The sequence below is a fragment of the Giraffa tippelskirchi genome, chromosome 3 (genome assembly GCF_054371585.1).
Source record: "Giraffa tippelskirchi isolate mGirTip1 chromosome 3, T2T-mGirTip1v1.2.pri, whole genome shotgun sequence".
Taxonomy (NCBI): Eukaryota; Metazoa; Chordata; class Mammalia; order Artiodactyla; family Giraffidae; genus Giraffa; species Giraffa tippelskirchi.
Genome location: NC_137277.1, coordinates 47,322,803 through 47,335,917, shown reverse-complemented (window position 1 = coordinate 47,335,917; position 13,115 = coordinate 47,322,803).

Genomic DNA, 13,115 nt, shown 5'->3' with positions numbered 1-13,115 from the left:
TGATAAAAAGCAGAACTTTGCAAAGGCAGATAATTATCTAGATGATTTGGACAAAAAAAGAATTTTCTTCAATTACCTTTTCTATCTTTTTTTTTTTTTGCACTGAATTATTCATTCTTGCATTCATTCATTTGTGCAACAAGCATCGAATAATCCAGGTAATTGCTTCCATTTTCCACTTCATCCTGCTGCGTTTTCTGCCAGCCAGCAGGGCCTGGGGCAGAGGTGTGGGAAGGTGGAGCTGGGGAGGAGGTGGTGGATCAGAAAGTGGTGAACAGGGCAGAGGAAAGGAGATAATGACTTCTGGACCCTCAGCCTGTCTCCTACGAGGCCACACCTGTCTTAGGGCATCCTTCCCCACCCTGGCAGCCTCTTGGTCCTCTGGAGATGGATGCGGTAGCTGGCAGAGTGTTGGCGCTCCCTGATACACTGCCCTATCTTTGGGGACTGCTGGAGTACGGCATCGCCAGCTGAATTGATGATAAGGAGGCCCAATTTTCATTTAGAAAGACAGAGCAGGAAAATAGAAAAAAAATTATTTTCCAAAAACAAAAAAACCCACAACTGGTTCATTAATCTCTTATTAAAATTCTGTGCTGAGCACTGGCAAGGAAGAAGTAAAGAAGACCTGGGGAGGGGACAGAGAGGAGGAATCGTATCCAGTCGTTAGCATCCGTGGCTGGTCTCCAAGGATGGGAAGACCAGGGAGGTGACCAGAGGCTTCTCCGTGGCACAGCCAGTGAACTGGAAGGGGGCAGGGTGGGCATCACCTGCTCTTACTCGGCAGAGGAGAAAAAAAACAAGACTTGGAGAGGGAGTGACTGTCCTGTGGCTACACAGCAGGTAGATGACCATGTCCGGATTTGAAGCCCTATCTGTTGGATCCTGGGGACTCTGATTCCAGACTGCCTCGAATGTCAGAATCGCAGTCTTTTTTCTCCTCTCCCCAACTGGACTTCAAGCTCGTGAAAAGGAGTAGATGACTAGGTTTTGAGTCCATCCACGTGCCCTCCGGAGTACTTGGCAAGGTTTATTAACACTACTGGTGATTGATTATCTTGACTGTGTGGGACCCGAGGCTAGCTTGAGGCTGGAAGTGTATCTTTGCACGAAGCCAAAGCTGCAGACAGAGGGTATGACAGAGGATGTGGAACCTCTGCTGAGGGGCCAGGAGCAGACTGCCAATCTCGAAAGCTGGGCTCCGGTGCTAGTTCTGCTTCCAAAATGAACTGGCAGGATGACCTTGGCTGGTCCTTCCCTGAGTGTCCATTTCCACCTCCACACGAGGGCTGGATTGAAGCTTCTGTTATCTCCTTTAGTTTCAGGGTTGTGAATGGACATTACTGTGGGTAGGGCAACAAAGAGAGACCCTCCTCCCCCGGCCATTCCATCCCTCTGCCCTGATGCCTCTCTGGGTCTCAGAGTCTGCAGCATCACAATTACTTACTACTGATTTCATGCTTGGGGGTCTATCCATTTCAGACAGCCCCCCACTGAGGACCTAGGAGATACCCAGGTCCCGCCCTGGTGTTCCGAAGTGGCCTTACCTCCCGCACCCAAGCATTGAACTGTCTTCAGAATGGATTCCAATAAAGCTCATTTTCTGCCACCAAGTTTATAACACATCCCCACCTACTGGTCTTAAACATTAACAAGGCTGTGTTGTGTAGGGCTCCATGTAGCCTAGAAGACGGGTGTGTGTGTTGGGGATGGAGGGGGGGGGGCATCATTTCTCACTTTCAGCAGCAAGGGAGCCTCCCAAGGCCAGCAGTGACCCTGTCCTCCCACCATGTCCTTCCTGCATCTCCAAAGGAGCCCAGAGGTTGGGTGACCAGTGGGGTGGGGAGAGCACAGGCACAGCCCGGAAGAGATGCCAGGCTGGTGACCACAAAGGTGAGGACACAGGCACTTGAGATCACATACTCGGAGCTTCGTGAGACATTACCTTCACATCTGTGTTATATAACATGTCACCCCAGACATGTGTATCCTGTATACACCACCTAAGGGGTGTGGCACAGCCCTGCCCCACCCCCTTGCTCTCTTCCTGCTGTCTCTGTCTCTTCCCTCTGCCCTCTTATGCTCCACACCCCAGAGCTCCCTTTGCAATTAATACTGTGAGGGCCCCACAACAGAGTTGTCTTTCCACCCCATTCATCTCTTCTGAGCGCCTACGATGTGTTAAGGATTGGAGAGTGGGGAAAAAACAAAGACATGGCTCCTGGCCTAAATGCAAGTATGTGGGGATCAGGAGGGGTACACATATAAATATGACTGTAAATATGCCCACACATAGCCTTCACACACACACTGCTGTCCCTGAGGAATGCTGGGAAGGCGGCATGAGGGGCCAAAGCAGCACCAGAAAGAGACCAGTTATTTCTGTTGGGGGTTTGATGCTGCTGATGAGAAGCCAAGGAGTAATCTAGGCAGACTCCCTGGAGGAGGTGACATTTCAGTTGGGCTTTGAAGGCAAGGTAAGGATTTCTGGAGGCAAGGTATTCCAGATAGAGAGGGGCTGGTGGGTGCAAAAGCAGAAAGGCAGGAAGGTGAGAAGAATGATATCTCATAAGATGCATGGAGGATGGAGAGAGGACAGTACCACAGAAGTGAAGATGTAAATTGAGACATGAACAGAAAGGGAGAAGAAGGCAAAGAGTATGTTAAGAAGGCAAAGGGTATATCCTTGATCGTACAGGCAGTGGGGAACCAGTGAAGGCTACTGAGTGGGAAGCTGACATAATCAGTCCTTGAATAGGTTAAACCACCACCATGCCTCACTAAACTCCTATCCAAACTAAAAATGGAGCAGAAGGCCTCCCCAGAGACCAGATGCAGGGAAGTGGCCTTCTCAGATGGCTTCTGGCAGAAGCCTTGACGGTAACAGCAGTGTAGGGACTGCCACCCCTGGGGCTGAGCTGGGCCCTGAAAGGTAGCAGGACTCGGTTCACAGACGTCATTGGCCCAGGACTCTTGACAGACAGTGAGGAGGGGAGGGATGGGCCAGAGGCCACACTGCTTGGGAAAGATGGGGAACATGAGGGAGGCAGCCCAAGGTCACCCCACCTGATGGCGCCAGAGTCAGAAACCCAGGCTGTTTGGCTCCCAGTCTGGCTCTGTGGTCAGAACCCTGCGGCCTCAGTAGCCTGCCAGGCATGAAAAGCTGCAATTGCACCCGCACCTCCGCCCCCAGCATCTTTGAAGAGCCCAGAACCCAACCAAGAGTGAGCTTGAAAGGAGACTAAACCCATGTATCTTTTTCTGATAGAAGCATGCTTCCAGTGTGTGTGTGTGGGGGGGGGGCGGGCGGTGTTAGGTATTCCTGAAGGAGGAAGGCCCAGGGGAGATGATATTTCGGGGGAGGAACTTCTTTGGCCTTATCCATCTGGGGGTGGTTCCCAAGCTTTGAGCATCTGCTGGTACTCTCCCCTAAGGAAGAGGAGACTGAGGCATGGGATGGGGATTCAGGGAAGAAACTTGGAAAGAGAGACAGAAAACCAGGAGGGGGAAATGCCTGCTCCGTGGGGGGACCTTGCTCCATCTCCTCAAATTGCTTCCTTCTAACCACCTGTCTAGGGTCTCCCTGGTGGCAGTGGGAAAGAACCCACCTGCCAAAGCAGGAAGCTAGGGTTTGATCCCTGGGTTGGGAGGATGCCCTGGAGAAGGAAGTGGCAACTCACTGCAGTATTCTTTTCTTTTTTCAGCAAAATGTGTCCAGATTACATTTTTCTCTTTTTTAAAATCTGTTTTTAGTTGAAAGATAATTACAATATTGTGACAGTTTCTGCCATACATCAACACGGATCAGCCACAGGTATACATATGTCCCCTCCTGCTTGAGCCTCGCGCCCCATCTCCCACTCCCTCCCACCCCTCCAGGTTGTCACAGAGCCCCCATTTGAGTTCTCTGAGTCATAAGGCAAGTTTCCCCTGGCTATCTATTTTACATATGTTAGTGTATATGTTTCCACTCCAGTATTCTTGTCTGGAGAATCCCAAGGACAGAGGAGCCTGGCAGGCTACAGTCCCTGGGGTTGCAAAGAGTCGGACACGACTTAGCAACTGGACAACAACAAATCACCTGTCCACCCTGGGCCCTGAGTGTTCCGGGCACTGTGCTAAGCCCTGGCAGTGTGGGAGACAGAGCAGAAAAAGCCCACCACCTGCCTCCACTACTCCAGAACTAGCTGAGCACAGAGAAGACACTGATATCTAAGGAGAAGGCGAGGTAGATTTACTCCAAGAGAAGCAAAGCCAGGACACCGAGGCCCTACTGGAGCTGGGTTTTAGGAAGCAGGTGAGATTCTGGCAGGTGAGGGAGGCCAAAGGATCCTTAACAGGAGGCTTAGGGGTGAGGAGGGTGCACCATGGGAACCTATTGAGAGTGTCTGAGCTGCTTGGAGGTGGGACCCTTGCCGTGCTTTTGGAAGGGAATTCTGGTAGCAAGACACAGGGGGTGGGGGCAGAACCATGCCTAGACCCAGGCTTGAGCCCTGTTTCCTTCCTACTGCGCTCCCAAATTCCCTGGGAACAGGTCACAAGCACAGCCCCTGCGGTTCCAGTGCTCAGACATCCAGAGGCCCCCTCCCCATCTTACACCCCCCCCCACCCGCAATATTGCATGCAGAGCCCGAGATTTCTTGTTCCCAGCTGCGTTCCCCCAGCCCATTCTTCTGATAAAGCACTGAGGTTGGCTGTTCCTGGTGAAATAAACACAAAATAGCCCCCCACTCTGAGCCACCCCTTTCCCCGAAGCCGGGGAGAATCAGTCTGCTAGTAGAGGGAGGTCAGACCGTTCCCTACCCACTCCTAGGCTCAGTATCTTAGATTCCCAGAGCCTATTCCTCTTTTTCTTTCAGGGTAAGAGAGGCCGCTGGTTAGAGACCTTGGCTGCGCTCACGGCCCGCCTGGTCAGGTTCCTAGGAACCAGGTCGACGTGGGCAAAAGCTGAGCGCGGCACATGGATGGTCCTCCGCCCATGCGGAGAGCCCACCGCCCTCTCTATCCTAGCCCCTCTCCAGGCTGGCCAGGCTCACCCCTCGGCGTGGGGCAACCAGGTCCCCCATTCCCTTGCGGGTTGGCTAAGTGTGTCCCAGCTCCGCTCGTCTCCCATTGGGAGGGGTCGGAGCCTCTCTTTCTTCATTCTTCCTCCCCACCTCCAGCTCTCTCCCTCCCCGCTTGGTCAGCGCCCCTGACCTCCTGGAGCGCCTCCAGCTTGCGTAAGGCCAGCGGCAGCCTCCTTGCGTCGGATCTGAGTTCCCACTCTGGCAAGGGGGGGTTGCTGTTCCGAGACTCTCGGGCCCCCATCCGTATCCCTGCTGTCCCACTGCCAAAGCGCGGCAACCCCGGCTCCTCCCTCTCCCACCCCGTTTACCGCGGAGCCCGGGGCGAGCCTGGGGAGCAGACGCAACAGATTGCAGAACCGGAGCGAGAGAGAGAGCACGGAGCCGGCTCCCTCCGCCCGCCGCCCCGGCCTGCGCCCGCGGCCCAGACCCCCGCCCTCCAGCTGGACTCAGCCGGCCATTTAGATGCAGCTCACAGGACGGCGGGCGGGCGAGTCGCCTCGGCTCCCTTCAGTCCACTCCCTTCTCCAACACCGCCGCAGGAAGCGAGGCTGTGGGCGGCGCGGCCCCACACCCGGCTGCGCGCCAGTGGCGGGGTAGACACGATCCCCGCGGACCCCAGCAGCCCCCTGGGGCCCCGCCGGCTGCCAGGTTGGGAGTGACAGGAGAGGTGGCCCGGACGAGATCCGGCGGATCCCTCGGGTCTCTTTAGATTTCCGTGGGTGGACACGCCCCCAAGACTCCCGGGTTTGGACCTTTCTTTCTAATCCGGAGAGGGTTGTAGGGATACCCGCCCCCCACCCTCCCGCCCTTTTCTGGGGCCGGATTCGTCCCCCAGGGCGGGGTTCGCAGCCTCCGCTCCCGCCAAAGGGTTTGCGGGGACTAGAGGTAACTCGAGCTGCAGCCCGAGATGCTAAGCTGGGAGCGGCGGCTGCGAGTCCAGGGGGTGGGGGTTCGTCTTCTCCAGGCTCCTGTCTGCCGGCTCCAGCGGTACCCGCAGCATCTTCACTCCCGAGTCCGCGCCGCGACACTTACCGTGGGCGAGCAGCGCCGAGAGGCAGAGCAGGGCGGCGCCGCCGCGGCCCGGCATCCCTGGGGCCATGGCGGGCCGAGGAGGGGGCGGCAGGGGGCAGCGGTCGACGACGACTTGGTCCCAGGCTGGGCTTGGTCACATCCAACTTCAGGTGGCCGTGGGCGCCCGGCTGTCTCTGCTGAGGCTCCGGGGGCCAGGGAGTGCAATTCGGGGGCACTTTGAGGGGAGGGGGCGTCCCAGGCGCCGCCGGCTACACCCTCAGAACTGGTGGGGGCGCCGCTCAGGGCGGGAGGAGCCTCTAACTCCCCCCGTCTGGTGCCCCCTGCAGGATCAGTGCGGCTAGTAGGGGGGGAGTCGCACGTGCAGTCCCCTGGCCGGGTGGCCACTAGCGTCTCGCAGGCTTGCCTAGAGCTCAGTGTCCGTTTCCCCTGCCCCGCGGCCCAGCTCGAATCCGAACTCGCTGGATGGTGTAGATTTCCAAAGCAAGCCCCAGTTTCCTCGGCTTCGGTAGTAACCCCACATGGATAGCGCGGCTTTCTTCCTACCGAAAAGCCTGCAACAGCAGCAGCAGCTCCAGCTTAAAAATCCCAGGTTAGGCGCAAATGAATAATTTCATTCGCAATGAAAGAGAAAATCCAAGCAACTTTAATCCATCTAGAGAAGGAAAAGTTTCCGTGTAGTGCTGAGACAGGCGGCGCGGGTCGCCACGACCCTAGACAACACCCGCACCGAGGGCCCCGGGGTGGGCGGCCAGCGGCTGGTCCCCTCGCCGAGCTCCCTTGCTTGGCGCTCTCTCCAGTCTCGATCAGGGCCCGGGCTCCACACGGGCAGGCTCAGCGCCGCCTGCCCGGGCAGCTGCACCGCGGCTGGGGAGAGGGTGGGGCGGCCGGAACGAGCTGCCCCATGGAGACGGGGTTTGGAGAAGCTACGGAGCGGGAAGGCGGGCTACATCGCCCGAGCCCAGCCTTTCCTGTCCCAGGCGCCGACTCCAGCCTCCTGGCCGCGAGCGTAATGTGATGGAGAGGGGCTCGGCCAGCCCGCGGCAACCCCGGGTCGCCTCCCTCGCCTCCCGGATCTCGCTGTCTCAGCTGAGGGGCGCGCTGCTCCGCCGCGCTCCTCGCCTTCCCCGGGGGAGCCTGCACAAACCTTGAACTTTTCCGGGGTTCAGAGTCTCCGACGCCTCCTTCTCCCCGCCGCCCCCGCCCTGCCCCCGGACGCCCGAGGTCTCGGTGCAGCCGGGCATCCGCTCGCGCTCTCTCTCCCTCTCGCGGAGTCAGTTTGGGTGAGCGGAGCGCCGCGCCAGGCTGGGCTGCGGGCGGCGAGACCCGGGCGCCACGCCAGGGGCCGGGGCACCAGGCGCCGGCGCAGCCCGCGGCCGGGGAGGCGGCAGCTGGTGCCTACCGGGCCAAACGGAGAGGAGGTGCCGGCAGAAGGGCCGGCTCCCCATGGACGAATGTGGTGGGGGGGAGAAGAAAAATCAAGGAGCAAAAAGGAAGAGGAGGTGGCGGGGGGCGGGGGGGACGGGTAGCCACAGTTGCACGAAGCCGCCGCCGCCGCCGTCGCCGCCGCCTCCTCGGCGATCGCGCCGGCTGCTCCGCCGTAAATGACTAGAGAGAGACACACACACTAGCGCTCGCCCGCCCTCCTCCCCCGTCCGAGATCGAGCGCCCACCCCGGCGGCGGCAGCGGGCGCCGAGCCGGGCGCGCTGGCTCCGCTGCCCTCCCCTCCCAGATTCTCCGTGGTCACGTGGCCTCGGAGCGCGCGACCCACGACTCGCGCGCCACGGAGACCCCCCCACCCCCGCCCGAACTCCCCCTCCCCGGTCCACGTGTCCATTCCGCATTCCCAGCCTAGGGGTGCGCGCGGCTCCTTAATGAGACTTGGGCGAGGGCCGACCTCGCGATTCCGCGAGCCCCTGTTTCAGGTTTTATTTTTTTCCTCCCCAGCGTAGGCTAGCGCTGGGGCCCGAGTGGGACCCGCCGGCCGGCTGCGGCGGCCGCATTTCGCCCCGGGTAGACGCCAACCGCAGCCACCCGCTGTCCGTTTTCAAAGGATGCTCGCTCTTCGCCGGGCGCCAGAGCTGTTTTGCAGCCTCTCGGCCAGAGACGCGGGGCGAGGGTACTCTATCCGCACCCCCAGAGTCTGGGCGTGGGGTCGTTCCGGAGCCCCGGGTGGGAATCAGCCTGGCCGCTGCGCCCGGCTTCGTTTGGGGATGGGGTCCGGAGCGCCGGTCCCGGAAAACCTCTACGTTGCTGGGGATGGAGGGGGCGCGGAGAGCAGGGAACGTGCCTTCCCACAAGTTGTTTTGCAAACCTTTAAAGGGACGTGGGGTGGGGGTGGGGAACTGCCTTCCTGCACACTCACCCAGGCACCTGCTGATGGGGGGTGGGGAGGGGGGCTGGGATGGCGTTCTCTCCCACCGTCAGGCCCGTTCCATTAAAGCGCAACCCAGATCAGACCAGACAAGTCAACTGTCAGCTGTCAGCCAGGCATCCGATCAATAGAAATGATTTTATAGCATTGTTGGGTATCACGCCCCAACCCTCCAAGGGCTGGGTCTCAATCCCACTCTACTCTGGAGGAAGAGGGTCTTCAGTCCTGTGGACATAGCTCTTTTTTAGGGGGTGATGGCATATGGACCTTTAGGGTCACCCCCCCCCAAACTTTTTCACCCATCCTGACTGAGAGTGTGGGTAGAGGCAGGTCAGAGCAAGGCCCCCTGGGGCGCTTCATCTCTGTCCCTCAATCTGCTTGACTGGTCCTAGACACGGTGAGTTTCCTTTTCATCTAGAAAAGTGACATCTCCTGTTTGGAAAATGGGCTTGGACCCTTCTCAGAAGCCTTCCTCCTCCACACCTGCTGACTGTGGCTCCTCAGCTCGGTACTGGGGCCTGCAGAGAGCGGCTCCCGTCCCCCCCTTCATCTGTCTGGAGCTCAGAGGTGCAGCATGGGGCAGGCTGGCCTGGCCCTCGGAGGCCCTGGGGATGGAAGGTGCTGAAGTTGTCAAGGCAGGCAATTCTCATTAGGCCCCTAATGCCTGCTGGCAATTAATGTCACCCAAGGGCTTATTAACCATCCCACTGAGAGGCGAGCCAGCCATCAGGCTCTGTGTGGGAGAAAGGGGGAAACAAACTACCTCCTGAGACCCTGCTGGGGTAGAGGAATGGGGGGTAGGGGCAGGGAGGTCTCCCACCTCTGCCCACCTCCCCCCAAGGAAGGGGCCCAGAGCTTGGAAAGAGTGAGTCCAGAGGACAGACACGTTTGCTTTTCTGAGCTGAGGACCCACTGTCCCCAGGATGTGGATCAGCAATCTCAGCCCACTCTCCTGGCCTCCTCTGGAGACTGGGCACGGTATTCTGGTTCTTCTCTCCACGCCCTGCCACCTACAGCCCTTAGGTAACAAGAATCTAGTCTCCCTTGGCCCACTCAGTTTCCCTTCCTCCCTCCTTCCCTCGCTCTGTTCCTACAAGAGATGGTGCATATTTCTGATGTCACAGCCACTGCTCAAAATAGTGAGCAAGACAGACCTAGGCTGTCCTCATGGAACTTCCATTCTGGGGGTGGGGGGAAGGCAGACACTAAGCTTGGAATTGATTACAGCTGTGATAAGATACGCTGCATAAAAACGTATGCATTTTTTGCTCATCTTACGGAGAAGACTGAGGCCCAGAGTCAGGAAGAGTTGTGGGTAGGCAACTCACTGTCATCAGAGAATGTAACTTCAGCCTCAGATTCTTCCAGTTACCTTCTATGTGGGTCCACCTTCATGGGCCGTGGAACAGTTCCAGCCTCCTGCCAGGCAGCTGGGCAGAGGTTGGGCCCAGTGCCCTGCATGGATGCCCACCAGGGACCCACACAGAATCTGGCCCCCACTCCCTCTTCTGCCTGACTTGCCACCATGGTGGACCTGGCGACATCTGCCCCTGTTTTTCAGGATCCCTGCCCATAGCAGAGGACTTCCCAGGTGGCATTAGTGATAAAGAACCTGCCTACCAATGCAGGTAGACAGAACAGACGTGGGTCTCATCCCTGGGTTGGCAAGATCCCTTGGAGAAGGGCACAACAACCCACTCCAGTATTCTTGCCTGGAGAATCCCATGGACAGAGAAGCCAGGGCGGGGGGGGGGGGGGGCTAAGGTCCTTAGGGTTGCAAAGGGTCGGAAGTGACTTAGCGTGCATGCACCCGTAGAGGAAGATAGGACAGGCCAATGTGGGCCTGGGGGGGCTCACCATTTGTGCGGGGCTCCTAGTGTCCCCCTGGAATCCTAGTCTGGCTCAGCTGGGGAGGAGCTCGGGGATTTTCTAAGCTAGCTCTCTCATTTTACAGCTGCAAATACCTTCATTTTCCTAAATACCTTGACTTTTTTTATTGAGCTCTAAATTGTGTGTGCAGCATTGTGCTAGGTAGCAGAATACATAGGTTGAATAGACAGACAAGACCCCGGTGGGGAAGTTCAAGGGCTTAGTTCCACAAACCCATATTGAGCGCCGAGTCCTATTAATAGCTAACATTTACTGAGTGCTTTTTATGTATCTAGTGGCTCAGATAGTAAAGAATCTGCTTGCAATGCAGGATACCTGGGTTCAATCCCTGGGTTGGGAAGATTCCCTGGAGAAGGAAATGGCAACCCACCCCAGTATTCTTGCCTGGAGAATTCTATGGACAGAGGAGCCTGGTGGGCTGCAGTCCATGGGGTCCCAAAGAGTTGGACATGACTGAAGGACTAACACTTTCACTTTCACTTTTTACTTGCCAGGCACTGTGCTGGGCATTTTGCATATATTATCTGAACCGTGTTAAGTAGATACTACTACTATTACTATTCTTCCTGCTGTTTTTCAGATGAGAAAGCTGAGGTTCAGAACAGGTAAGTTTCTTGCCTAAGGTCACTCAGCTGGAAAGTAGCCGAGCCTGGCTCAGGTACCTAACCCACCGAATCACTTTACTATGAAGTGTAAGATCCCAGGATTACGTAGATGAAAAAGCTACCGCTCCCTGGCTGGAGGGACTGCAGGAGTAGCCCTCCCTTGTGACTCCAGCATCCACAAGTTGTTCAGTGCGGGGAGGGGGCAGTGCTGTGGAGGTATGCGGGCATGGGGGTCTGGGGGCACAGGAGCCTGCAATGAAAGGATTGCCCTCTCTCCGTGGCCTCTCCTTCCTCAGCACCCAGACTCAAACCTACATGCTGTTAGATATACACCCAGTTGGGACCTCGCTGGAGGTCCAGTGGTTAAAAACCCACATTTCTAATGCAGGAGGTTCGGGTTTGATCCCTGGTCTGGGAGCTGAGATCCCACATGCCACACAGTGCAGCTAACAATTAATTTTTAAAAAGATATATACCGGTTAATACACAGTCTTGCATGTGTGTAGCTATTACAATAATCTCTTGCCTCAACCCTTCAGGCTGATCTCCCAGATCAGATTCCAAGACCAGTACCAATCCTCAAGGGCTTCCCAAGTGGCGCTAGGGGTAAAGAAGCGCCTGCCAGTGCAAGAGATATAAGAGACATGGGTTCAATCCTTGCATCGGGAAGATCCCCTGGAGGAGGGCATGGCAACCCACTCCAGTATTCTTGCCTGGAGAATCCCATTACAGAGGAGCCTGGTGGGCTACAGTCCATAAGGTCTCAGAGAGTTGGACATGACGAAAGCAACTTTGCACACACGCATGCGTGCACTGATCCTCAAGCCGGGAGACTGGGAAACTTGTCAGCAGCTAAGAGCAAATGCTCAGGGCCTCACATCTCCAAGCCTTAGTTTGTTTCATTGGTTAAATGTGGATAATCATACCAAGCCCTAGTCACTTACCAGCTAATGCATACTGATTGCCCAGTAGTACTGGGCAAAACGCATGCTCTGCAACGTTGACTGTTAGTGTTACTGAAATCACACAACTCACTATGGTCTATGAAGCCCTAGATAATTTGACCCCTAGCTGCTTTCCCAAACTCATTTTACCATTCTCCTTCTATTTTATTACACTGGAGCCACAAAGGCCTCCCTGCAGTAATATGAAGCACGTCCCAGCCTCAGGGCCTTTCCGCTTCCCCTTACCTGCACCTGGCATGCCTTTCCCGTGGCACTTGTGTCTTGCTCTTTTACTTCATTCAGGTACTGCTCAACCATCACCTCCTCTGAGACACCTCCCCTGGCCACTTGATCTAAAATAACACAACTCTCACTCCGCCCCATTGCGCTGTCTCCATGCCCTGCTCTAGTTTTGTTTTGGCTGCACCGTGTGGCACGTGGGAATCCAAGGACTGAACCCGCACCACCTGTATTGGCATCGCAGAGTGTTAACCACTGGACCACCGGGGAAGTCCCACCCTGCTATAGTTTGATCCACAGCAGTTGACATTTAATTTTATAATTTGTTTAATCTGTCTCCTGTGATAGAATGTAAGCTCTTATCAACTGTTCACCAGTGCACCCCGGTGCCCAGAATGCCTGTCATATGCATTCAAAAAAATAGATGGGATTATTTATCCATATTCATTGATTTCTGTACTCGGATCTTTGATCATACTCAGTCTTTATAATCAGGTGTGGGGCTGAGTTCACTTAAGGGCTCTGCCTGGAACCTCACTCCCCAGACTTTCCAGAGCCTAGGAGACCACGATTCCAGTCACCTTTGTCCCCAATGCTCCTTGTGGTTGTCCCAGCTCCTACTGTGCCCTATTCCCTGCTGAGGCTGGAGTTCCTTCAGCTGTCATGCCAACCTCACCCTGACTAGTGGGGGCTTGGGCTATGACTCAAGAACCATCTGGGTCTCCTACTATTCCCCAGCCTGAATCCTCTGCCCTAGCCAGGCCAGGCCGGCCACCAGCAAGAGCTGGCATGTCCCTATTCCTGCCAGACTCGTTCCTCCCTCCACACTTCTGCTTGTGCTGTACTCCCTGCTTCACTGGTGATCTTCTCCACCAATTGAAATCCTGCCCATCTTAACTTTCCAGCTCAAGAGTCTTCCCAGACTCAGTGTGATAGCATTACATGACCTCATGAGGAAAAAGGGAT